Here is a 26,379-nt window from a genome sequence, read left to right as displayed (position 1 = left end):
GGGATATTATGCTGCAAGAGCACCTGTCCTGCCAAATGAAAACATCACATAGGAATGAAGTGGCACTTGTGCTGGTTCAAGCATTTTAAAGCAGATATACTCAGCTATCGCTTAACAAAGCAGCATCTGTGGCACAGGGGAAGTTTGAAGTCATGCTGCTTATTGGGCTTGCTTAAACATGTTTGTGTCTGTTATTCCAGTTTGTCTGCCTGGTGCCACGAAAAGATGTTTCAGGGACTTTGGGAAATGAGGTATAAACAAGAGTTTTGCTTATTGAGCTGAGAGCTGAAACATCTAACACAGCTCCTTCTTAGGACAAAGAATATAGGGATCACAGTGGCAAAATATATGTTTTATCTACACAGGTGAGAGTGTGTTTGCATTCCTATCTCTGTATGCTTGACTTGGAATTCATAGGAATTACTTCAGTAGCTCTGTCATATTACATTTGCTGATCTGTAGGATTGGAAGATGAACATTTCGAGGTTAAGGAATTATATTTTATTTATAAGAAAGTTCACTTACTGAAGGCACAGGATTCGTCCAGTTGTTGTGCACTGTTGCACAGCAAGCCAAACTTTCTTTTTAAAAACAGTGGAAGTGGTAGTTTTGACCTTCTGTGAATATGTTTGATCAGGGACTATAGAGTTGGTGAAACAAATGTGCTCTTTGGTTATTAAATATCAGTTTGTTCTCCTTTTACCTGAAAAGCATGAGAAAAAGTATGTGTCCCATCACATTGTTTTCCTTTCATCTAACAAATGTTTTTGTATATGCAGTATATTTCTGAAGAGGATGTCAAATCCTCTGAAATCAGCCTTTTTAATTTAGCTGTGTTGTGTGTAATTCAAATATTTAATTTAAAATCAATTTACAGTTGTACTTTGGTGAACTGGTGGTTATTTTTCTTCTCTATGGAATTATTAACATTATACATACTTTGTATAAATTATCTTAACTGTAAGTTAATGCAATGGTTTAGGTTTGTTGTTTAATTAAAATTGTTTCCAAAATGATAGTGGCATGTTTACATTTATCAGAGGAAGAGTTATCCAGCTGACTTCTGGATTATCTAGGCTTTTTAGTTAGTTAGTTAACTGCCAGTAAATAGCTAAAGGTGTAAGTTATCATCAAATGTTGAAGTTTTTGGCTCTGAAGCAGTAGTCAGGATCATAAGTGTTATGAGATGTACTTTGTTGTCGACTCAGGGGACACATGAAGTTAATTTCTCCCCTAGAAGCACAGGCTGGGATTTGCTTTCTATCAGCACCATAAAATATGAACGAATCTTAAAAGTATTCCTAATACCCCAAGCTTTGCAGTATACAAATACCAATAGGGTTGTTGGTAGTGCACTATTAAGATGCCAGACTTCTAATTCTGTTGTGCCTTGAAAGTAAGCAGCTTTGAGTTGTATAAAGATTAGGAATACCCAATCTGTAGAGGGATGTTAAAAACCTCGTTTTGCCACCCTTTGAGTTGAGCAGCTGACCAGCAGAAAAAGACGTGCAAATGTGTGTTCAAAAGAAATAAACCAATGTGTGGTCCTTGGTAGGAGTAAGTATTTGAGTCAAGAGAAGTTCTGATCTTTGCTTGCTGTTTATCATTGTATTGAAATCAACAAGGCAAATGCAAACATTCTTCATTGTGTCATTTTATTTTTTAATGTTTCAGACTTTTTTTTAACTGCATAATTAACTTTTACTAGTGATAAACTGAACACTGCAATATTGAGAACCTGAATGTAAGCAGTGGAATTAATTTTCTTAATTTTCACTGTCTACTTTAAGAAATAGTCAGAAATGGAAGGCGATAAATAGAAGGAAAAAGTTTGGGTTTTTTCTTTCACTTTGATTTATTGGAAGAAGACTTAGACCAAATAATATGTTACACGAAAAGTTTGGTGTAATAAATAAAAAGGTTACAATTCTGGAACAGCAATTTCCTTATTTAATGCTGTTAATGGGAAAAGTTGGAGATATTAATTTGTCAATTACTTTTGAAATGCATTAACTAGACACAAATAGCTCAGTCAGAATAGACAGCGAATAGCTCATTACCCTTGCATATACTGCAGTGCAGCCCTAACCAGTAAGCACATGTTAGTAAAAAGCAACAAGCAGTTTAAAATTTGCACGCTAAACTCTAAAAACTCTCAAGCTTTCTTAGGTTGGTTACACATACACTCCTTTATTTTTGCTCTTTTCTTTTTCCCTGATAAGAAGCAGGTTAAATGAAAAAATGCATCTGAAACTCTGTGAAGTGTATTGAGCTGCACTGTACATCTATAGTTCTAGCTATAAATGGTTTTTAGAAATACTGCAAAAGATAATGCAAATAATGAAATTAGTAGGAAATCATAGCAACTCTGAAAGGGATTCTGAGCCAAAAATCCCATCTAATTTCAAATGGAGCGTTGTGAAAGCTATCATCTCTCTCTTCTATTAAAAGCATTGGTCTGTGAGGGAGAAGGCAGAAAGAGGTGAAGAGATCTGGGTAAAAAAAGTGGAAACCTATAGTTTAAACACCGAGTTATGGATTGCTCTTTGTTAAGATTTCATTTCTCCAGTATTCTACTTAGATAAAATCTGCAAATCTTTTCATTGATCAAAGCTACAGAAGAAAATTATATTAAAAGAAAGTCTTTACTGGTGATTTTGTGGTCTTCAGTTAATTGCAGTAAATGTTTACTCATGTATATTTCTGTTTGGAGTACCTACATTTAAATTTCTGTCAGGAATCCTCTCCATCAAGAAAGTGGTGTTGTTTAATTATTAAGATACCTTGCAATGTGACCTGTTTAATAATATAATATAAACTCTACCAGTATTTAGTTTTTCCCTACCAGTATTCACACAAAAAGTTAAAGTTTATCCATGTGAAATTTTTGCTTCAACATCAGTAAGCAGTTAAATTCAGCAAGTCTGCTGCATTGCCACAACTGTTATATGACTTTCTTTTTGAAAAACGGAAATGTATGCAAGAAATCACACATATCTTCTGAAGAAACCAAAACAAGCTTCCTTTCACCATTCATTGTGTCATCTGATTTTGAGAGAGAGAAGAAACTTAAGCTTTGAAAGTTTCTAATTATTTTGCTTTGTAAGCTCATTTCATTTTAACCCTGAGCTCAAAATGAAATGTGTTGTAAAAACTTGTAGCTGCATGTTGCAAGAGAGTTTTATCAAGAATTTCAAAGTTAAAAACTCAAATCCATTAGAGGATATGTAAATTCTCATAAATATATATATTTGGATTTTCGGAGCCTTATCTTGAAATAATACTTTCCCTCTACTGTGATTCAGTGCAGGGATGCATTTTGCTTGAACCTCTGTCATTGTCGCCTTGTCGCTGTGTCATAGAAAGGGTTTCGGCATACCATGAACTCTTTTATTATTTTTAGTGTTTACTTGTGCATTACTTTGAGGGTTGACAACAAAGAGCAATATGAGTACCCAGACTCTAAACATAACTTTAAGAAGTCAAGCTTTTCTCTGTTGTCTTCTGCAATGTTGATAACTCTCAAAACAAATCCCAAGTCGTCTCATGTTCTGTGTGTGCATGCCTCTGTTTTCCACAATAACTGACATTCAAAACAACATCTCTGAAAGTAGAGAAAACACTGGAATTAATGCTGATCAGGAATAATAATTTAGTTTGCTAGAAAGAGACAAATGCAAATACTGTTAATAGAGGGAAACCCTTCAGAGAAAGCAGGTGTTTTATGTTCTTGCTTTCTTCAGAGTCTTCTGGAAGTTCTTCTGCATCGGTGATTTCTCATCATGGCCTGCAGGGAAACACCCTTTTTGCAATTTGTGCAGTAGTACTGTGAAGTGGTGCTGAAGTTTCATCCCTCAGCAAAATGAGATGTTCCAGACAATATCCAATTTGTTCCCAGGGCATTTCTGGAACAATCTGACAACGTCTCAGATATCAGCAGTATCTGAACCACAGCTAATGGACCTTGCACCTGGAAAAGTGGTGTTGGCCCCTGAGCTTTTCACATTATGGCTGTCATAAGTGCAGTATTGCACTATTTTTTTATTGAGTAGGAAGGTAATTTTTGTTTTTTCTTGTGTCATAGCAGGAGGTTTTTCTTATTTATTTATTTAGTGGTATTTTGACATTACACAGTGCAGAAATAAGCCTTTTGAAATTTTGGACATGTTGTGTTGTGATATGGAGACATTGATTGCAAGTCCAGCTCTTTATTCTCTCATCTTCTCTTGAATCTAATTGCACCAAAGTCTTTGTCCTGTTTGAACAACAGGATGGGCTGTAGACTGGTAATATGTGGGGAGTGGCTGCATATTTTAAATATCACTCTCAGGGCTGTAAAGCTGGGGGGAATGAAGAAACTTCATGCTCAGGTAGTGTGCTCCAGTCAGGTGCACACCACTCTGAGCATCAGACATGCTTGGACAAGATTATGGCAGCACGGGGAGGGGGTCAGATAGATTTACAGCTGCAGATCACTCTTTTCTGTGCATGTAACCACCTGTAAATATTGAATCCTTTGCATTCTGATTCTGTGTTAATGAACAAAGACTGGTTAATGATGGTATGCTGCAGTTTGGCCCTCAAAGTCAATACAAGAGAAACAGCTAGAGATTTTCTGTTAAAGTAATGATATTTTATAAATTGATTATTGATTAAGTTGGCATGATAGGGGGTTAGTTATGGTCTTGTGATAAATGTCTGCAATTATGGGTACCTTTGTTGAAGGCATGATCTGAAATTTAATAATAGAGTTTTAGTAGGTTTACGTAAACTTACAACTTGATTTAAATTATCAGGCTGATCACAAAGAGGTCCATAGCACATCAGTTCCTAGACTAATGAACCATACATCCTTGTCGACTTCAGTAATGTTTTGATAGTTTTTGCCTCAGTGCCCCTGAATTACAAGTGTGTAGAGATGTATTACTTACTGCTACAATAGGTCTCTCCCTCAGGATATGGTAGGTCACGTTTTCTGAATCTGAATTGGTTAACTAAACAATGACAACTTCTATAATGCTTTAAAAGAAGGCTACAGTTGTTTATTATAGTTGTAATTGCAATTTTTTTCACAAGGAGAAATATCAAAAGAATGACATTTTTCAATTTCATACATTATTTAACTCTTCCAAAATCACACTTTTGAGGTCTTAAAATACAGAGGATTTATATAGCAGTGTGATTAATTCTAAGATGGTAGAAAACTGCTGTTGATCCTCTCTTCACAAACAGAAATGCAAAATAATTCAGATTTTTAAATCAGACTGTCTTTACCTTCTAACTAATGAATATATTATGTGCATAAAACACATGCAACAACTGTCTTATACCATTTACTTGTTTGAGTTTGTCCTATCAGCTAACCTTGTTTAGTATGGATATTTTTCATAAATAAGATTTTTTTTATCCTGCACTATTTAGCTGGTTTTTCTATAGTTGGGAAAAAAGTCTGGATTGCTGTATGTTTGATCTTTTTTATAAATTTCTTACTGTTTTCTGGAGTTCATAGGAAGAAAACCAGACAAATACAGGAAGGCAATTTCAACAAATGACAGATGATATTAATATGAAATGTCTAGATTTTCTAATATTGTCTATTTTCCCCCCTTTAGAGATGAAATAAAGAGGGACTTAAATGCATCCTTAACACTGAGGTCAGTTCTCCAATGAGGGTGGAGTATTATATAATGTTTTTGAAGTATTGCATTACTTTATTACTATGTTACAGAAGGAAAGGCAAGGCAGGCTTTAGTAAACGTTGTGACCTCCTGAAATGGAGACTCATTAGATTTACCTATGGTGTTTTCAAGTACAGAAGCCATGAGGAATGTGTCTTTTGTGGAAACTTGCGAATCTTATGATTCCCAGGATGTTTCTCTAAGTAGGGTTATATTAGAGTAAAACATGTTTTATGATGCATCATCATTTAGTTACTCATGGGAAGGTTTGGGAGCAATGATCTTGGACACTGCTGCGTTTTGTTCATATCTGCTCACATTCATGACCTCTGAAAGGACTGTTGTGGGTGCTGGAAAAAGGAGGACTACTGTGTTGATGATGTCATGTATGTCCACTGTGTTGTCTTGCTTCCTTGTGGAAGCTGAATGTAGCACAGGACCTGTTGTGTTCTTTGTTAGAATCTGTTACATAAATTTCAGAAGAAGCATAATAGTCCATATCATAGATCATAATTCCAATTACTGCCCATTATGAATGTGTAGTTATACATTCAATAGTCCTTTATTGTACCTCTGAATTAATTTTCAAAATGCAGCAAAATTCAGGCTGACTCATGTCCACACAATGAAGGAGAAGAGTGTGTTCTACAGTTTGTATATGTTTAAAATTACTCTCTTCTTTTTAGAGCCAGGTAAGTGTTAGTCCTGCTGAAGCCATACAGGACCTCTTAAAAACCACAGCTTTTCTGTGTTTTCCCTTTGCACTGTGTGCCTGATGCAGGTCAGTGTCCGAATGGTACAGAAGAAAAATCATGTGGTTCTCCAGCTCTTATGTGCTTCTCCCACTCAACTTTTCTGCCTTTCATTTTATGCTATAGGGAACTTGCAAAATGTGCGACAGAGAGAGCTTAAAAGGAAAACCCTGATGGGCTGAAGTCTTGTTCTTTGTTCCTCAGCCCTCAGAGATTTCCTGCTTAAGAACATTTGCAGTTAGATTTAAGAGTCCCTGCAGCAGAACAGAAAACTGTGTGGGTTAATCAATTGCAAAGATGATGCAGTGTTGGCTTGGTCCCTGTGCAAAGGCATTCGTGTTGTTGCTTAGTCTATAGAGCTTCAAAAGACCATTCAGTTATGGTAAATAATTGATGAATTATTAAACCTAAAGTAAGGCTGCAGATTAAGTCTAATACAGATGAATATGCAGTGTATGGGTCGCTCCACTTGGACAACATGTGCAGTGGTAGGATTTTTTTCCTTTTTTTTTTTTTTTTATTTCACACGGTTTCCTAAAGCTTCTTTGCCCATATTATGATCTACATACTTGTCATAAATTAAATAAGGGTGAATGCCTCTCAGTTACAGGCATTGTTCTTTGAATAGCACCTCTATCTTTTCTGTGCTCAGAGGGGATGGGACGTGGGAGCAATAACTTCTGGTCTTTCCACAACCATGACTGCAGTCATGCCGTGGACAAAAAGCTCTCACTTTCAAAAGTGACTTTTTTATTATGTAGAAGACAATGTAGCTTCACATCAAAGTGAAGTCAAAAGGATGGCAGAGCAAGACTTTGACTTCACTTTGATGAAAAGAAAGGTGAAGTAAACAGCTGAGCTAGTCTTTACAAAGATGGATCTCTTCATAGGAAGCATGAAATTTCAGGCCACTTTAAATACGTTTTGTGCCTTAGGAAGCGTAGATGTGACCATTATTGCTGTAATTTGTAATGGCTGATAACATGTATTAACTAACTCTGGTACAACTTGGCCTGTATTTTCAATACTACTACGTGCTACTAATTGCATGTAGTTGCTTGGCAGCTCATGTAATGACTGAGAACTGTGTCTAATGGCACAGTTAGTCCATGCCAGGTGCCCATCCTCCATTGCAAAAGTCTCAGTGGTGCTGTCATTGTCCTGTGTGACTGGGACCTCCCCCTGGTCCTGTCATGCTACTTGCTTTTGGGAGAGTACATTTCTCTCAGATGAAATTACAGAAAATATCAGCACTCATGTAGCTTTATCTGTGTTCTTGCTGGAACACTGGGAGGGTGCAGACAGAGTGCATGAATGACCAAGCTCCGTATGAGAGTGAGTTAAAACACATGGAGGTGCTGAACTGTGGCAGTGGGGTGGATGCCCTCTGTGCTGGGAGGGCACAGATTCCTGTTTCAGGCATTTCTCTATATGTGGCACCAGTTCATCATCATGCTGGTATTATATTAAATAGTTCATTTTAATTTAGTATCAAAACAGGGAAAGATAAATCAGAAACATCAACCAAAGAAAAAATATACTTTTTTTGTTGTAGTTTTCTTGTCTTCAAGGGACAATGACCCTGCCTGTTTCAATATTACCTCTCAGACTGTTTACTGTGTCCCCCCCAACCCCAGCCCACTATTCTTAAACTACGGGTTATTTTAAGCTTATTGCTTTTAAATTGCAGAGCATTTAAGACGTTGCAGGCATGTAGAATTAGCTTGGACAGTACTGAAGGTCATGCTATAGAGAACTAAATTATAACGACAGCTGGACAGTCTTTTTATCTAGCTAATGTATCTGATTCTTATTTTATTAAGCAGCGCTTGTTCCTTCCTACACTGGTAATGATACTCCGATACTTCAGCAGTGACATTTTAAACCTGCATTTTTGTTAAAATTTTTGTCTTAGCAAACATCAGATTTATTACTCATCTAGTATAGTTTAAATGTATTTTACCATAAATTTTCCTTGAAATTAAACTTTTCTGTTGTTTCATTTTGCAAATTCTGTAATAATCATTTGTTACATGAAGTTTGAGAGAAGATGGAATTGGGCAAAGAGATGCAACTCATCCTGGTGTTGCAGCTGTTTTCAATTAATGGTGGCATTAAAGACTTCTCACATGGTAGTAGCTTGTTCAAACAAAGCTGTGCCTTATCACTGTTCCTCATGGGCTGGGAAGCACACAGATTGGCAGTGGTTCCCTTTGGGTTTCCTGTTTCCTTGTGAGCATCAGCAGTGGTGTGTTCTTGTACAAAAAACACTCCGTCCTCCTGCTATATGTAAATGGAATGATAGATATGAAACATGAAAGCAGTTGTTGTTCTTCACTCATTGCTGGTGGGGTCTCGGATAGAGTTGTGTTCGCTCCCATACAGTAACCCGAACTGTGGCTCCAGGTATCATAGGCTTGCCTGTTTTGAGAAGGACTTCTAATGTTTTCCATCATAAAGCTCTTTGAGGATATTTTTATTTGTTAGTAGTTATTAATCATTTAATAGGCTGGTTTCAAAATCTAATTAATATCACAATTTTACAATTGGATACGTCTGGAAATGGCACATGCAATTGTTCAAAAATTATTTGAAGAGTAAGGCAATTGGTATTCAAAACAATTGTTTTGTGAAGGCTGAAATCTAGATCCATTGAGAAAATCTGTAAAGAACAATCTGCAGATAGACTCCCTGCTGCTTCTCTTATGAAAAATCAAAAACAGAACAGAAAATGACAGCACATAATTATAATGAAATAGATCCATTTCTTAACAGTTCTATGGTGAAATTTTGTTATTGGCACTATTAACAATATACACATTTGCATTCAGCTGAGGGCGTGCAGTGATATTTACAATGGGGTCAAAAATGTCCCTGATGAGTTCTCAGTAAAAGGAGCATTGCTTTAAATAAAACCCATCAGGCTACTGAAGAGTCTTATGTTGCTATTGTGTAGCTTATTCCTTTTTTTTCTCTTAAGACCTATTTCTCTCTACAATGTTTTCCAGTATTAAACACTTCCACAGAACTTAAAGCTATCTTCCAAACATATTTTCTAATCTGTATTTTTAAACTGCCTTTTTAAGAACACAAATGCACGTTACAATTTATTTACTGATTGTTCCTAAAATTCTGAGTAGGCTCTTTGAACTGAAGTAGAATAAATTCACTAAATTGTCTGCAAAATGTACAGTGTTTAGTGAATTGCTGGCTACTAATGAATCCCATGAAAAACATACCAGAATGAAATAGGGTATTGATATGAAAAAGGAGATGTAAACAGCATCAATAGAATGCTGTAGCTTGATAAATCTGGTTTGAATTACCAAAAAAAGAAAAGACAATAGGCCCGCTTCTGACAAGCAGAGCTGCAACTGGTCTCTGAGGGCCTGGGTGGTACATGAGCCAGTGTTTTCCCATAGCAGCTCCACCACCCAGCCCTTCAGAAAGAGCTGGTGTGAAGAACTGGGAGATGTGACATCCTGGCTTCAGGAGGTGCTGGTCATAATAAAGAACACCTCATCCATTGCACTGTAAATGCCAAGTGTTGATAATTCTATATGTACACCTATTTTGAGTAGTATGGGATTCCTTCTGCTGAAGATCTTGCTGCACTGAAAACATTAGGCAGGCTTTGCAGTAGAAACATTTATATGTCAGAAATTCAGGTGAATGCTTTTTGGATTTCTGTGTGTCTGAACTCCATGGAGATGATGTATCCATCACAATTGTACAGCTGCTGCAATTGGTAATTTTCTAATCAGATGAGGCATAAGAAAAAAAATTCCTCATTACATACCTTTAAGCTATTGCATTTAACATCATTTCATTACCGTGTGATTATCTTTTCATTCCGTAGATCATGTGATAATTTCCAAAGCTGTTTGTGTCTGAAAATGAAGTTGTGGTTGTGACATGCTTGGAACGGTTTTCCTTCAGTGACCTAAACTACTCAGCTCTGGTAAGTATTCACAAAAATAAAAACTATTTATGAAGTGGTGACCAGTCTTCACAAGTTATCCAAAACAGCACCATGACAAAAAGGGTCTGTACTTTAAGCCTAATAAGTGTCAATGGCTGTGAATATTTTTTTTTTTTGTAATAGTGAAACTGGTAGGGTAACCTCTCTCTGTACAGTGGTTGCATTTATAATTCTTGTATCCATTATAGAAAGCAAAAGGTGAAGTTGTGTTCTAGGTCTGTTGTTTTCAATTATCTTTAAGAAGGAGATAGGGAAATAGTAGCATTTTCATGTTAGAAAAGTCTTTGTTCATTTGGAAGAGATCTGAACAACACAGAGGGACCTAGAAAGTAAACAGTAGTAGGAACCAGAGGAGTAGATAAAATGTGGAGAAAACTAAGAAAATTTTTGTGGTGTCTGAGAGGCATTTGAATTCTGTAAAAACTCTACATTAATAATTATACTGCTTGTTAAAAGGATTATAAATTATTAACAGCTATACATATATTACAGCCAGATAAGAGCATTGTGTGGTAAATAGTGGTGCTCATCAGGGCCAGTAGAAAGTGTTAAAATCATTTAGAACTACTGATTCTGTAAGCAATCTGTTAAACAGACCACTGGTTTGCTTTTTAGTAAGCCAGCTATTAAGAAATCATTAATCTTTTAATAACTGCTTGTGGTGTTAATGTAAAATATATCTGAGTCTTCTCATGCTGTTGCAAAAATAAGATTTATTGTAGTTTGTCAGGCATTTTCTCCTTTCCCTCTCCCCAGTGTTGAGAAGGATGCTTTAACAGAGAAAAGAGATTGATAAGTTGTTAAGTCTTGCATATTTGGCTCCTTTCGTGGTCATTATTTTATGTAGGTTTAATACTTTGTAGGCTCTGTCAATTGTCTTGCCATAATATGAAGAAAATATGTTTGTTGTTTGAGGGGAAAAAGAAAGAAAAGAAAGAAAGTATCAGTGTATGGGTGTGTAAGCTGCGAACAGCTAACAGCCAAAGGGCACTAACTCAGCCAGAAATGGATATTGTAGCGCTCAGAGAGCAATCACCTTGGCAGTTATTTCCCTGAGGAATGGGATAACAACATTTTCAAAATACAGACACCCTATATGTGCTTCTAACCAGTTTGCATTTTCCCAACCTACCTAATTGCAAATCAAACCACAGTTAAAAGATTAACCTGCCTTATCTTAACTCTTTTGCGACATATGCATGTCAATATTCCTTTTCCTTTAAAAAGTATTTTCCACTGTCTTGAGTCTGCTTTTTGTTTACTGCCCAACTTCCACAACCTCCTGTATGGTGGTGTGTCAATGAGAAAGTATCAAGCCTGGGGAAATGTGGCTGGAAATTCAGTGAAAATGAACGGTGTAGTGGGGGGTGGGGGGATGGGGGAGCTTTTTTCCAAATAAGCAGCAACCTCTGAGGGGACTCAGCATGCTCCCTGCTGGGAGTGTGGTGTTGGTACACTCTGCTTTCTGATGTCTTCAACAGAAAAATGACTGAACTCGTAAGGGAATTGGAGATTTAGAAAAGCTCAAATATCTGCTGAACTGCTGGACTTTGTGTCTGCTTTTCCTATTGATTGACCAGTGGAGAAGGCTAGTGTAGAGAAATATGACAGTACAATGACATGAGATGAAATATTTTTTCAGTTAGGAATGACCTCGTAATTCACAAATGGCAGTATGAAGTGGTACTACAGATGAGTTATATGGGGACATCTTAATGAGTAGGAGTTGTTTTTGATCAAGTTCTAGCCACTACACAATTTCTAAGCTTGGAAGAAATGTGTTTCCTATTGCAATTCACCATATGAAGACAAAATTGAGAAAGCTTGCATAGGTGGAGCTACAGGCTGCTTTAGTTGTTTATCCTTGAGGTAATAGTGCTGTTTAACAAAAGGGGTTGCATAGCACCATGGCATTCAAATGTTCAGGTGAGTTCAAGACCATGCACACTTTGTCCGTGCTCCAACTTTAGATCGTGAGCTGCTTGAAAACATATATTAATTTCTTGCAGAAAAGCTTGGGGATTTAAATACATCTATATTTAATTCTGATGATTTTTTTTTTAAATTACATTTTCATAGACCTGATTAAGCCAAACCAATAGGAGCCATATGTGAGTCGCTGTTAAGAAATATGTAAGGTTTTTAGCTAAATCATTGCTTAGTTGAGGTTTCACTTTTAAAGAGACTTAAAGGACTGTTTATGTACAAGTCACATGACCAGTGGACATAAAATATGAAAAATATTAGTGAGAACTTTTCTCAGATTATCTACAATGTTTTCTGCAGAGAGCTCTGTGAAGAATAGAACACTTTTTACAGTTTTGTTAGGACTCAGTAACATGGTTCTTGCAATGAGGTGGATGTAAGTACCTTGAAACTGCTTATGTAAGAGAAGTAATTTCATAAAATCTGACCTTTATTAGAGTTCTCTTCTTCATGGGTGACATAACGAGGTTTTGTTACCTGTGACTTCTATTAACTCACACAAGTAGTCAGTTTGAATGATGCTCAAAATTTCTCCTTCAAAAGGCTGTAGGAATGCAAAGGCTAAACATGACTTTAAATATGTCACTTTCTAGCAAAATACTTCCATTGTGGAAAGGAAACATAAGGTAAGCAAAACCTGCTTAACTTGAAGCTTGTAGTGGACTCTGGTATGGCTACTTCAATTCCCTCTGTGTAGACTGGAAAAACTGCAGTATTTTCACAGCAAAATTTTGCTTTTACCAGGCATGTACCAAGCGATGAGGTGTAAAGGCAAACTGTTATATAAATGTAACTTTCCCTCATATGAAGACAATGAAAGTTTTTTTAAATTATGCGATAGGCCTCCAGTCCTAATTCCAGGGATGCCTGGAAAAGATCAGATTTTGATGTCATGTTGCTTTCCATTATTGCTTTAACTAAAAAAACCTCTAAAAATAATGTGTTCAGTCAAATTATTTAAATCTGACACCTGAAATTAGTGTTATAGAATCATTATGATTGGCAGAGGTAACATCACCAAGTCCAACCATTGGTAGGTCAGTAAAATGTTATAGGCATTTTGGCAGTAATGGAGAATCAGGTCTTTTAGCACTTTTAGATTTAGTAATTTAAAAGAAGTTGAGAGATCTCAACCTGAATAAAGTCACACAGCATATGTGAGATTCATTGGGTACTGCAAACCAGGCAGCATATGCTGGAGTTCACAGATGTGTTAATGTTGCAAGTAATACAACAAAAAGTGAGAAGGGGTCTGAATACTAATATTGATCTGGTTTTGCCCCTTTTATGTTTATTTAAAACATGTTTTCTTAGGAGTTAAACAGCTCTGAAGATGCACACCAAGTTAGGCCTGGGGAGCTAGGGACACACTGCCAGCTGCCCTTGGCCCTTGTGGAGCCCCTTCCCTGCTGGCAGCATTGTGCTGCAGTCACGCTGGCTCCTGGCACAGATGCAATGGGGCAGAAAGCAGCACTCTAAAGTGAGATGAGCTGCTGTGTTGGTTTGTGTGCTGGGCTACTGAAATGATCAGGTGCAACTTTTCTAACTGCTGTGAGTGTGACCCTGATTGTCACTGCTTGGGAATGTGCCTTAGATTTGTGCCTTAGGTTGTCCTTTCATGGCCCTGAATAATGTTTCGTTTTACTTCCTGAAGCTTATAACTAGGATATACTGACATTTATATGTCATATTTGGTCCAGATAAATGCTAGGGGGGTGGGTGGGGGAAATATAGGTGTGTGGAAACGTGCTTTGAATTTATGATATATGTCTACATTCTCTGAAGGTTGAGATTATCCTGCTATAATTATGTAGCTCATCAACTGGCCACCACTCGTGGTGCTTACCTTGTCCATTGCTGAATTTGAAGACCCGTACATTAATTTTAACTCTGATAACAATTGGCTGTAATGTTCCCTGTTGTCACTGCAGCTGTGGAGATCAGGCCTAATGATATGCCAAAAAGTCAGTGACAGTTTGCATACAGGCATGGTTTACTCAGGTCTCAGCACTGCCATTCTCAGAAGATGAGGAGGTATTGAACTGTCAAACTGAGACTGAGCAGGTGACAGCTGATGCATTTTAGATCAGCTGCCTTCATGACTGATTTAGTAAACCTAACTGAGAGCAAGCAGACTTTTTCTCCTTCAATATTATACTCTTCTAAAGAAAAATAAAAAGAAATTGAAGCTGTGAAAATGTGTATTTTTATTTTTAAACACTACCCTTTATACCTTCTTTTCACTTTGAAACCGTTAAGTGTAAAAATTATAAGGATGCAAGATCTGAGAGGATTTTTTTTCTATGGAATGAGTTGAGGTAGAGAAGTATTCTCATCCTTTCCACAGCTATGTGGCAATTTAACATCTGACTCTTTCAGTCAATCACTCTACCTGCTGTCTTCTATACATCATACAACTTCTTTAAATAGGTAATGCTCAAAATAATATAGACAAGCAACAACATGGGGAAATATATGTGATGAATGTAACAATGTATTTCCTTCTCTTCCCTGAGTTTGTTGCTTCCTAATTTGATAACATTGATTAAAAAATAAAGGTATTTCATAGTACAGTCAGGGTTAGCCCAGGATGAAGCCATTCCATAAAACAGAGCAAGCTTCTGGCAGGCCGTGAATACAATGGTGAGACAGAACAAGTGGCATTGCCACTGCAGGTAGGTGCTCATAGATCTGATTGCTCTACTACGAAAGAATTAAATTTTCTTGTGTGCACAGAGAGATGTTTATGGTAATTTCTGGTTGATAACACTAAAATTTGAAAGGTCTAATGGGGTTTTCAAGTGGCAAATTCTTTCTTGTCCATCACTGCTTTACAGAATGTCCTTTTGGCAAAGCAACTGCATACAGAAGAGGTAGAGGAATTTTGTAGATGTCATTTTGTTGGCAGTATCCAGTTGCTCAGAGCACTTTTTGTCTCTTGTGTCTACTGGTAGGCAAAAGGACAGGATGTGGGAAGAGACCTCTTTTCTGCATCTCTTCTTTCCCCTCTTTTTGACTGAAATATTCCCCTCAAAAAAGTTCTGCCATTGCTTTCTGTGGCCATGGGAATGCTCTGTTGTCTGATTTGACTAGCAGGGAATACAGTGGATAATATATACCTTGGGTTCAGAAGAAAAAAAATTTTTATGTCAAGAGAATTTCTGCAGTTTTTCTTGGACAGTGAAAAATATAAAGATGAGATGCTAATATGAAGAGTGTGAAGTGTATTTCTAAGCAAGTTGGTAATACATTGCATATGTTTGTTTTGTGTGTGTTATATTGTTTTTGAGAAATCATGTTTGTGTTTTTTCAATCTGTTAAATACTGGAAAACTGGAACACTGGAGCAGTGAGTAAACTTTGTGAATATAATAGTTAGAGATGTCCAAACCCTTCTGCATTTCTTTTATTCCCCCCACAAAGCTGCAAGCTGAAAATAAAAGTATTTATGCAGAAGTCACATAAATAATGCTTTTCCTTCATCACCACTGCAGCTGGGACTGCAATATTTCTAGTGGTGACTGACGTATTCTCTCACCTCTTTGTCCTCTCCTCATGAAAATGCTTAGCTGCTCCTGAGAAACGCGAGCGTCGGACAAAACGCAGGGTCCTGGGGTTTGCCTTTGGGAGCTCTGAGGGAGGAAAGAGGCCATCAAGGAGATGAACAGAGCTGTGTTGGATCAGATATGCCAGTCACTAGAAGAAAGGTGATGACCCAGGAAGGTGGCAGTGCCAAATCACTGTGTGGCTCAATCCTATATAGCACAATTCTCTAGTGGCTGTTGTTACTGTTTTCTTGGAGTATTAAAAGAAAGAGCGAGGGGGAGTGATTGTAAAATGCTTTTGAAATTAGACTTTATGTATATATATGGAGAGAATTAGCACTAAAAACAGCCTTAAAAAGGTAATAACCCCCAAAATACTTCACTATTTCCAAGTAAGTGTGTGCAGGGGGGAAGGGAAATATCTTTTAAATCTCGGTTATAGCTTCAGGTTAGAGAAAATGCCTTACAGTTCTTGCTGCAGGCTCACTTCCTTATATGCTCAAAACTCACTTCAATATTTATTGAAATTTAAGGTTCTGTTATTGAATATAGTGCCACAAAACATCATTCCAGCAGAATGTTTTCTCTACAGACTCCATGCTACACAGTCCTGCATCATCAGAAAAGAAAAGCTCTGTTTGGATTATAGACAATAATGTTATCAGAAGGATACCTGTGAATTACTTTCTATCAATTTCTGTGGTATTATTTTAACTGTGTATGTAATTTTTAGATTTTGATTCTTTGTAGGCTTCTCGTGTTTTCTTTAAATTATTCAAAATACTAATTTTTCTATTGGTAGGAAGAGTTTCTTTTCCTATCTCTTATGGGTTTATTAAAATCCATACCTGACACTGCTGTCCCTATAAGCTACATTCTGCTTGATTATTGGTACCATTTATGTGTGAATCAGGGGGCCAGATGCTATGACCCTTCACTTAAATCAAGATGCCAACCTGGGACTGGGCTTTTAAGCTCTGATGGCTCTTCATGATTCAGCATCCCTGCCATCAGGGGAAGGAGATAAACACAGCAGTGAAATGGGCAGAGGATGCTCTAATGAGGGTTGTTAATGAGGAAGATAGTTTAATGATGCAATAGAATTCTTTTCCTCAGTTCGCTCTTCCCTTACACCTGTGTATGGTTTAATACACAGAAATATGCACTTAGGATCTAGTCACCTGGAGAGAAATAGTGCACACCTGGGCTATAAGTATTTTGTTTCCTAGAACAGACAGAACGAGAGGTTTATCTGGGTGTGGGGCTTGGGGGGGGTCATAAATGAGTGAGGGGAGCTTCCCTTCCTGATGAATTAATGAGCATAACAGTTAGAGAGAACAGTCTGCAGGGACTGTGCTTGTGGCATCAAGAGCTCATCCTGAAAGAGAGAAAAATAGTGATTTCAGCTTCTCTCATGTTATTTTGCTTTCTAGACAAAACCAGCAAGACAGTGCAAAATCAAAGGCATGCTGGCGGATTGGGTAACCCCACCAGCACAAACGTGTTCCCATGACAGTGCTCCCCAGCCCAAGGCATTACAGACATCGTTAGTGGTATATGGATTGCAGCCACCCCCTTGTTGTAAGGCATCTGTTTGTATAGCTCAACAAGGAAAAAGGAGAGAGAAGTTCATTTCATTTGCAGCTAGAGTGACATATTTAGATCTTGCTCTAAAATTATCAAGTTGCTTCAACCTTCTTGTATTTTACTCTATAGACTTGTAGTTTTCAACCTTTTTTTGATCTGTGAACCTCTCAACCTTTTCCACTGAAGATACAGATCTCTGTATAGTGAGTTAAAGCCCCACTGACAATCAGCTTGAATTTTTAATGTTTTCTTTTCAAGTTATCCTTACAGATATCCCTAGATCTTGAGTATCTGGTGGACTACCTTGTGAAAACCATTGCCCTGAGGTACCAGTCAGGTTGAGCTGAGCCTAAACCTGTAAAAAAGTTGAAGATTTTGGCTGAGAAAAAACCACTCTGTTGAGGGAAGAGAAAAATAGCAGTTTTGATCTGAAGAGTTAAATATTTTCAAAGATAATAGTATTATGTTTTTCCTTTACAAATTTTAAGCAAGCTGAGACTTGGATGCTGATGTCTGAGTGCCAAGTAGTAAGGATGGAGCAAAGACAGAGGTAGCCGTGGAGGAGGGGTATGAGTGATGCTTGCCTCTACAAGGTAGGAGCAGGTCACAGACCCTGAATCACTGGAAATTTTAGACTAGGTTTTAGTGTATGATCCTTTGGAAAACCAAGCAAATTTTCCATGAGGATTTAGAAGTTCATTGAAAGAAATGCATTTCAGGAATCAGTGTTTCCTGACTGGACATTCTTTTTTTCAGTCAGGTATTCACTCTAGCTGAGGAGCAAGCTCAGATGACCCAGGTATTTTAGCACTGAACCTGAACTTATTGGTTGAAGACCATCTAGAGAAGTAATATGGGAAGGGTGTCTGTCAAAGGGAAGTGCAGTCTGATGGGATGATGATGAGCAAATAATTCTAATTATTCGATTAACTGACTTCTAAAATTACTATAGAATTTCATCAGGAAAAAAGGGGCAAATAAAGTCAGCACAGGAATCAACCAACTAAGTGAACATCAGGCTTTTATTTTCAGGTTTCATTTTCCTAGGAGAACTTAACATTGAAGACAGTAACTTTCTTTATGCCCACAGCCAAAGAATAATTTTTTGTTTGTGTTTATGTCTGGATCTTCTTGCTGGCTGTGAGCCTTCCTTTGATAGTATAGGTAGGGACAAGTTAGAATTACATGGTGCAGAACACCTGCTTGCTCTAAGATGCTAAACTGCTGCTTAATAGAAAACTGGATGTCTTACTCGTGTAGTTCTCAAAATGAATCTACTATTTTTTTGACTGCTGGCTATGTGTGATGACTTCTGTAATAAGGAGGAATGGCTAAAAATCAATGGAAAGCTGTTTTAAAACTTTCACACATGAATTGGTATGTGTGCTTGGCATAGATTCTCAAACAGAGTCAGAGGAAATTAATGGAAAGGGAAGGATGTTGGCAAGGAGGAGGTGCATTAAAGAAGCTTGGATTAGATGATGTTAGGTAAAGTGTTTTTAAGCAGCATAGGGAGTCACTAGTATTTTTTATTTATTTATTTGTTTGTTTTAAAGGAGGTTTTTTTTTTCCTGTCTGTACTTAAACAAATCCTGGGAAAACAGAGTAGTGCCAGGCATGTTTAGACTTTTGGGATCTTGAAGAAGCTGGCAGCAAATCATGTGCGTTTTATCAGTCAACTTGTTCCAGAACTCTGGGGTCCACATAGGAAAGCAGATTTGCTTTTTGTATTTCTGGCAGACAGAGATGAATTGTATCCTTTACATGGCCAAAGGGGGAAGAGACACTCTCTTTAAGGGGACAATTTATTTGGTTGTCTTTCTTTGACTGGAGCGTTGCTTTTAGGAGGAGGAGGAGGAAGCTATGTTAGCCGGCATAGACTTGGAAGAACATTACCTCAGATGATGTGGAGCCTGCCAAGTTGTTGGGAGAGGGATGAGACTGAGATACACAGCGTCATATTGCTGTTCCATGCCTTGGAAACTTGAAAGTATTAAAGTGTCTAGCAAGTGCTATTAGACAACAGCTTTCGGAGGTCTGTGTAATGTAAACCCCTCCATTTTAGTAATGTTGAAGTGAAAGTTCCTCTTGCCTCAGAGGAACTACTACTAATGATATTAACATTAATATTTGCACTTCTTAAAGGGAGTGTACTCCCTTCCTTCCCTTGCAACGTTGCTGCCTAAGTTTATAGTTGGGTTTTCATATTTTATGATCTCATATACTCTGCTCAGCTTCCTTTCAGTGTTTGAAATGTACCTATGATAGCACAAAAGCCAAAAAGTATTTGGCAAATTACGAACTGCATTTTGAGTGGTCTATACATGCTCATGCAAATACATGTAGAAAGGGAAGTTTTAGTTCATGTGAATATTTGTATAAACAACATTTTGCACCCATAGTTAAACCTTGTAAATGGAAAAAACTGAAACCAGCTATCTTTGAATTTCATCTGTGGGTTTGGTGAGGAAACGTACATTTCAACAAAGAATGAAGTGAGGGGGAAATAGAAGAGAGAAAAGATAAAAGAAAACAGTGAAGAGGGAGGAGAAAGAGATAAACAGAACCAGTTTACCTGGTGAAAGAGTTTAGGCCTCCCAGCAGCCTTATTGGCATTTCATAAGGATTAGATTATGTTTTAAATATTGCATGATGAAAGGTGCTTCAGCAAGAAGCTTTTGGAAATGAAGTAATATTGGTATAGTACTTCATCTGTTTTCTGTAGAAATGAAATAGCTTCTGGTTCACTTGCACAGCAGCTCCCTGCACTAGTGGGGATAGATATCAGAAGTTTCTTGGTAGGGATGGTTTTGTACTTGTTAGGAGTGGGAGAAAACTAACTGCAAGTCTCCAAAGGGTGCTGGTAGCATTGCTTCCTTTAGGGATTTATCTGGTGTATTATAGGTAGAGGAAAATCTTTGCAAAGCCAGTTATGTTTTATAAGAGTAAGAGAGATTATGGCTGCCTTGGTCATCTGAGGTTGATCTTCTGTCCCCCCAGGTAATTTCCTCTCTAGATGTGCCCCTAGATACCACAGTGAACTGGCAATTCAGCAACTGTTGCTGCACTCCAACATTGCTAGTTAAAATACAGTACAGTATTTGCTAAAATTATTAAAAACAGGTGCAGAAAGCAAAAGTGTGTTTGAGTAGAGAAATGTATTTGTGTAGACATCTAGCTTCCTAGTTGTTACTATCTTTCTTAAGGTAAGGAGATTTCAGTTGTTGAGAAAAATCTTAGGAAAAAAATCCTTTCTGGGTCCTTTTATTATGGGCCTTATATCAAATTGTGGACAGGCTGAGAAGTCTTTCAGGGAAGTGGAAATGCCTCAGGAATAGATCAAAAGGAAATCCTATTCTGTTACTCTTCTCTCTCATCTACCAGAAGTTGGAGGAGGGCAGTCTGGTCACTACGCTGCCTCCCCAGCATGTGTGTGTGCTCACTAGCTCTCCAAAAAAAGCATAGCTGAGAGACAGTCCAGCTCAGTGCAGGAAGAGTGACAGGAGTATTTGGTAGGATGGCCAGTACAAGTGGCCCGTGACAGATACCTTTTCCAAGTTCCAGTGTGCAAAGTAGGCTAATGATGTAGCCTAACGTGTTGTTGGGAACTGGCAGTAGTGACAGGCTCTGGTGGCACATGGAGCAGCTCTGGCCAGGTCTTTCCTTTACTGTTCTGTGTGAATGAGCTGTAAGTACACACGGGGCTGGTGCTCAGTTTCTTCTCCTTGCCCACAGCTGCCTATTCCTCATTGCAAGCTCTGTTTTCGAGGCACAGCTGCAAGATCGAAAAGAATAATCAGACTTGTGACATAGGACCAAAGATTTAGTATTTTGAGAATCTACTCTGAGCAGTACATGCACAAGGGTATTGTTAATTTATAGTATTTTGGGAAAAGGCTGCTAACTGGAGAGCAGCACTACCAGTTAGTGTATTTTTAACTTGTAGTCTTAGTCCTTTATTTTTCAGCTCTAGTATGGGCTTTCCCCCAAATCCCTAGGTACATAGTTCAAAGAGATAAAGCTATTTGATTTTTGTCTCTCTCCTGTCAAGGAACCTGCAAAATTCTTCCTAGAGCCAGAGTGCAGAGGCTGCTAAATAGAATGATTTGATGGCATACGTTACAACATATGTGTACAGTTCATGTGAATGTAATTATTGAAAACTAAATTTAAGACAGAAGGTCTTGCCATAGTAGAAGAATATCATAGGTTGTAGGCAACACTCTTTGTATTTAAGTTTCCTGAAGAGAATTTTTCCACTTCTCTTCATACTTTACAAGAAGGATCTCAGCTTCTAAGTGAATCATTCTACTATCAGAGTTTCTTCTACAGACAAGGAAACAGAAACAATACAAATACCTGTGCATTGGTGTCATCTGAGTCACTGATCAGCACTCCTTTGAACAAGGCAACGTAAAAATGTACAGCGAGAGTAATCTCTCCACAGGTTTAACAAATACATAACAAACAATGTATATAGTTTATAATATACATGTATTCACTTTCAAAATCCCAGCATATTCCTATGTTGTGTCTACAGACAAATGAAGTGTGTTGGGCAGCACTTGCAATGAGCAGTACATCCATACTCAGTTCTCAGAGTTCTTTATACCTAATGAGACCTTTTGTTGCTATGTTTTGGAATTTATATATATATTTTTTTTCAGAATCCAGTAACCCTTAACTGGGTAAATTCCCTTATAAGTTTGAGTGGTTTATGTAAGAAGATTCGATACCAATCAAATGTAAAGATGAGACTTGTAAAATGTTTTATTTGATGAATCCATAGAGAAAACCTGTTACCAGCCTCAACTAATCATGATCTTTGAATAAGACCTGAAGGGAGGTTCTGAGGCTAATAATAAATCAGTCATATTGTCAAAAATGCTTCTAGCTACATAGAATATTAAAGGAAATTATTAAATCTGGAGTCATGGAACATTAGAGCTTTAATATGCCACTGTACTGGCAAATTCCTGGGTTTACTAGGCTTCCAAACTTGCAGTGAGTTTAATTAGAAATGTTATGTTGCAAAGGAAATCGGAAAATGCAGGAGTAACAAAATAGTTTTACTTTTTTTCTCATTTGCTGTACAATTTCTTTTCAATTTCTTCTCCCCCCCGTAAGCATTACAATAACACTTTAGCATTTTCCATGGATAAACCATCAAGAGATAGACTTGGTATTAGCTCCAGAAAATGTTATCATTGCTGTTATCTCTGAAAAGTGACCCAAAGAAATGTGAAACACGAAATTTTTTCTTATGATAGCTTGTCTTCCATGACAACGTATAAAGAAGATGAGAACAATTTTGTTTTTTCTTTTCAATATGAAATATCTCCCTCTGAGAACACAGAGAAAAGATTGGCTATGTCCCCAGACTTTAAATGAGAAACGAGGATGATTAATCTCTATAAAAAAAAAAGACTTGCTCTTTGAAAAACATGTTTGATTTTTAGTTAAAGAACTGACGAATAGAAATCTAAGCACTTTCAACAATTTCAATACAATTTCAAAATTTTAACTAATCTCACATTATGCTGGCTATTGTAATTTGACTGCCTCTCTTGACTTTTCTAGGAAGACCATAAGAGAGAAGAATAATTTTTCTGTTATGATAAAAGATACAACTGCCCTATCACATATGTTCATCCACTTTTGTCTACCAGAATATCTCTAAATAAAAGCATTTTATTGGCTTTGAACTTTCTCTGGGTTTTTCTTTCAGAACAATATCCATCTTCAGCAAATTCCTCATCCAATGTCGTGTTGGAAAACCATCTACTTATCTGATAAACTATGATGATTTTGGAATAATACCACTTATTTCATTGGAATTGTAATTCAAATTGTAAGGCAATCTTTAAGAATCTTCTCTAGAATCACACTTGATTTCTGCGTGTGTGTGTTTGGGGCTTCTCTAGACTGTGTTGACTGTGCATCTCTAAACTGACTGTGCGTCTCTAAACTGACTGTGTTTACTGGATACATGCATATGATATTTTTATTAATGTTAAGAATATATTATGAATTCTAGCATTATTTTGCAAACTGCCCATTTCTGTGTTGTAAAGGTGAGAATTAAAGCTCAGAAAATTCAGAAGTAGGTGGAGTGAGAAAGATCAATCTGACAGGAACCACACACCCAGAGCCCTGAGAGTAAGAGATCAACAGTGTGCAAAGAAATGGTAACACTGGATGTATTGTTTCCAATTGTTTTGTTTTGCTTTGTTTACATAAACTTTTCTAGTTCCACATTCTCCTTTCAGGAAAGTCTGCTTCTTAATGCAATTATTTACAGATGATCTTTTATTTTAAACCCTGAGATTACCTCAGTTAGTTAGAGCATGGTGCTAATAATGCCAGTGTTGTTGATTCAATCATTTATGGGCCAGTCACTTAGGAGTTGGACTCAATGATCCTTGCGGGTCCCTTCCAACTCATAATATTCTGTGATTCTTTCTTGAGGAAGATTTATAATGGAAAGAACTGCTGTATTCCTTTTTGAAATTCTGCTTCTTCAGACTTACTTTCTTCTTTCCATCATTATAGAAGTATTAAGGTATCTCACTGAATGTTACTTAAATAGTAATTGATCTTTATACCTGTAAGTCCCCTTTCTGATAGCAACCATGTTTAGGGCCATTGTGAAACCTTTTTGACTGATTATGTGATTTCAATCAGTTCTGCACTGAGTTTCCCAGAGTGGCAGCTGATGGAGTAGCTGTGGTTTAGAGGTCAATTCTTGCATCACTGAGATCAGCTACACACAGGCAGGCAGAGGTTGGTTTGGCCTTTCATGGGGAATTTGGGTTATTTCTTATTTTTCTTTTTCAACTTCCATCTTTTTTTTTGAGACTGTACATGTTCCCAGTTGCCTTTTATATTCAGTACGAGTTCTTGCTGCAATCATCTCACTCTGAATGTCTCTTGCTGAATGAGACTTCAGTAAAGTTATCTTTTTATACTTTAAATATGAATTTCAGCCTTGGTTAAGCAAGAAATTAATTCTAACCTGCCTTCTGTACCAAACCTGCCAAATGAATGGCTATTAACTCTGGGCTATTAAACCCCAAAAAGCTTTTCTGCAACTTCTGGGAGCTGACCTGGAACTTCCTTTACAAAAGGGAATGAAAAGCTAATCAGAAGCTGCAGAGGATTTTTGTGGCTTTTTTGGGGGCCTGGGAATAAGGGAATGGATAATATAAATATTAGAATATCCTGTTTTCTGGTTATTTTTTTATTTCCTCAATTTTCTAGCAAAGGACTTGCCATTATCTCTAGGTCCAAGGCAACCCAAGGTTTTCAAGTTCTTGCTAAAGACAGGTTAGATGAACTGACAAATTGCTGGTTGTGGGCAGTTGTACCCCCAGGCTTGGTTTAGCACAGTGAAGTTTTGTTTTCAGGGTTTGTTTTTGTTTGGTTGTTTTTTCTGCATGTCATTCTCTGCAGCTGGAATAATTTTCCTTGTATAATTATGCTTTTTAATGTTGGATGTATATTCAAGAAAGCAAACAAGTAAACCCTTTTCCAAAGGTAGGTAAATAGCTCTTACACAGACCCAAGACCTGCAAGTGGACATTGTTGCTTGCTGGGCTCAGCACCCCATGTGTGTGTGCACCTTCTCCTCCTCCAGCTGGGCCTTCTGGCTGGGCCTGCCTGGCTCCAGCTCTGCAGCTCTTGTTGACTGATGTTCTGTCCTGCAGGTTCTTTCCTTCTACCCCTTCGCTTCTACGATATTGAAAGAATTACTATGGTATTCTGAATGTAACTGGAAATAATATTTATTGTGTAGGCAGAGTAACCTATATCTCTACAGGCAGACTAATAGAACAGTGATATTTAACAGATACCAAGATAATTGATTGATGCTATTAATTATAGACAGAAACGGCTAGAGAAAAATAAAATTTATACTTCAAAACTGTCAAGCACATGTAACACTAACATTACTCAGCAAAGCAGAGGAGGGATTGTTTTGGAGTGTTTGAACGGTGACTGTATGATCTAGTTGTTATCTCTATTATCTATTTACTAAGGTTTTTACACAGAGATATTCACTTTGCTCTGCATATACTAAACATTTGGTTATCCCTACCTAACACTGGTACACTGGAAAACCTTCTGTATGCAAGGTGAGATGGGCAGGCTGTTTGAAGGCCCGGTGATTGACTGAGCTGTAGCATTCTCAAGGCTTCAAGAAAGGTTTTTACTTGATGCACTTTCCCGCAGGAGTTCACATTTGCTGTTTTATCTCTGGGAGTGAGCTTACTGACAGACACACACTGAGAGTCACACAGAAATGCCATGGGAGCTGCTTAACAGCATTCACATGCAGAGATGGCATTTGATTCCCAGGTTTCTTTGCTGCAGCCGCTTTATAAGAAATCTAAATCGGGAAACTCTACAGGGTATCAGGAAAGCCGACCTCTGATCTGCGTGCTCTCATCATTAAAAACCCGAGTCCTGCTTCTGAAACAATAAGTAAATTTTATTATTGACTAACTTCTATTCATTTTGGTGGAATCTGTGAAGTGGCAGAACAGCAGGTGTGTAGTCATGCTACTGCGTGCGATAGGACCACAAGAGTTCTCTGACAAGGTGTTAACAGGTTTCCTGACAAACTCACTGTAGCTGTTTTCATTCAATGTAGGAATTGTGTTAGTCTAATTCCTACATGTTGTTCAGGCAAAATGTTCTGGATGTGTTTAAAAGCAAGTGCCAATCTTTTGAAACAGTTCCCAGTACCTGCGTTATAGACATCAAATACTCTGTTAGAGATAGCAGAGCTTGAAATATTTTTTGCATTTTATTTTTTATGCATTCATTTTAATTTATATTTATAAATAT

Source organism: Lepidothrix coronata, unplaced genomic scaffold (assembly GCF_001604755.1).
Source record: "Lepidothrix coronata isolate B3197 unplaced genomic scaffold, Lepidothrix_coronata-1.0 Scaffold231, whole genome shotgun sequence".
Classification (NCBI taxonomy): domain Eukaryota; kingdom Metazoa; phylum Chordata; class Aves; order Passeriformes; family Pipridae; genus Lepidothrix; species Lepidothrix coronata.
The sequence above is the reverse complement of the archived record's forward strand: the minus strand, read 5'-3'. Positions refer to the sequence as shown.